The 1781-nt window shown below is 43.2% G+C and overlaps 1 non-coding gene across 1 annotated transcript; it reads right to left on the reverse strand.

Annotated features, from left to right (window-relative positions):
• Window positions 1-476: 476 nt before the first annotated feature.
• LOC112753890 (small nucleolar RNA R71) lies at window positions 477-580 on the reverse strand. The gene has a single exon (XR_003178252.1). It is a non-coding gene; the product is annotated as a small nucleolar RNA R71 (small nucleolar RNA).
• Between the last annotated feature and the right edge of the window lie 1201 nt (window positions 581-1781).

The following is a 1781-nucleotide window of genomic DNA, read 5'->3' on the forward strand; positions in this document are numbered from 1 at the left end:
TTGAGGAATACTTTGAACCAAACATGGAAAAAAACATGGAAAATCATCATGAAGAAGAGACTCACAACCATGGCAGAGGAGGTGGAGCAAATCATGCTGGGGAGGATAGAAGAGTTTTGAGCTCTTACATTAATCCAAACCCAGGCAATTGTGGAAGTAGCATCCAAAAGCCAACAATCCATGCCAACAACTTTGAACTTAAACCACAGCTCATCACCCTTGTCCAGAACAACTGTTCGTTTGGAGGAGGTGTTCATGAAGACCCCAATCAACATTTGACCACCTTCCTGAGAATATGTGACACAGTGAAATCTAATGGTGTTCATCCTGACGCCTATAGACTGCTATTATTTCCTTTCTAACTCAGGGACAAGGCAGCCAAGTGGCTGGAATCCTTCCCAAGGGAGAGCTTGACAACTTGGGAGGATGTGGTGAACAAATTCTTAGCAAGATTCTACCCTCCTCAACGAATCAATAGGCTGAGAGCTGAGGTTCAAACTTTCAAGCAACAAGATGGTGAGACTCTGTATGAAGCATGGGAGAGGTTCAAGGACTTGACAAGGAGGTGTCCACCTGACATGTTCAATGAATGGGTCCAGCTGCACATTTTCTATGAAGGTCTCTCTTATGAGTCAAAGAAGGCCGTGGACCATTCATCTGGAGGATCCTTGAACAAGAAGAAGACCATTGAGGAAGCCATAGATGTTATTGAAATAGTAGCAGAAAATGACTACTTCTATGCTTCCGAAAGAGGGAACACAAGAGGAGTGATGGAGCTAAACAATGTAGATGCTCTGTTGGCCCAAAACAAGCTCATTACCCAGCAGCTAGCTGACCTCACCAAGAAGATGGAGAGGAACCAAGTAGCAGCAATCTCATCTTCATCAACAATCCAAGAAGGAGTGAATGAAGAAGCAGAGGGGAGTCAGGAGCAAGCTAACTACATTGGGAATTCACCAAGGAAAAACTATGATCCATACTCCAAGACTTACAACCCTGGATGGAGAAACCACCCAAACTTTGGGTGGGGAAATGAGCAAAATCAAAACCAAGACCAGAGACGTTACAACTCCAACAACAATGCAGCTCACCAACAATTCACCCAGAGGACATCTCAACACCCCCACAAAAACACTTCTTCACACACTTATCAAAACCAAAACAACACATCTGCTCGGAATCACTCATCAATTGATGACAAGCTCTCTAAGATTGAAGCCTTACTTGAAGGAATATGCCAAGAGATTCAAGAAAATAAGGTGTTCAAAGAGGAGGTGCGAGCCAATATTAACAACCAGGGAGAGACCATTAGGAAGCTGGAATTCCAGGTGGGGTATTTAGCTGAGAAGATTCCCAAACCTACTGATAGCTTCCCAAGTGACTTGGAGAAAAACCCCAAGGGAGAAGCAAAGAAAGTAAGATGGGAAGATTACAAAATGGTCACTACAAGTGATCAAGAGATTGAAGACAAGCAAGGCAAAATGTGTAAACAACCTGAAGACAACTCAACAAAGGAGGAGGATAGAGAGCACAAAGAACCAGAAATCTCACAACAAGAGTTGTTGAAGCTCTATGCTCCCTTCCCTCAACTGCTCAATGGTGCTGTGGGAAAGAGAATATACTCAAGGTTCCTAGACTTGTTTGCATCTCTGCATGTAAACATACCATTCATCAAGGCAATTCAACAAATGCCTGCATTCATCAAGTATATGAAGGAACTTCTTCCCAGGAAAAGCTCACTCAAAGGAGGCCAGACTATAGTGATGAACAAGAAATGTAGT

Source organism: Arachis hypogaea, chromosome 15, assembly GCF_003086295.3.
Source record: "Arachis hypogaea cultivar Tifrunner chromosome 15, arahy.Tifrunner.gnm2.J5K5, whole genome shotgun sequence".
In the NCBI taxonomy this organism is placed as follows: Eukaryota; Viridiplantae; Streptophyta; class Magnoliopsida; order Fabales; family Fabaceae; genus Arachis; species Arachis hypogaea.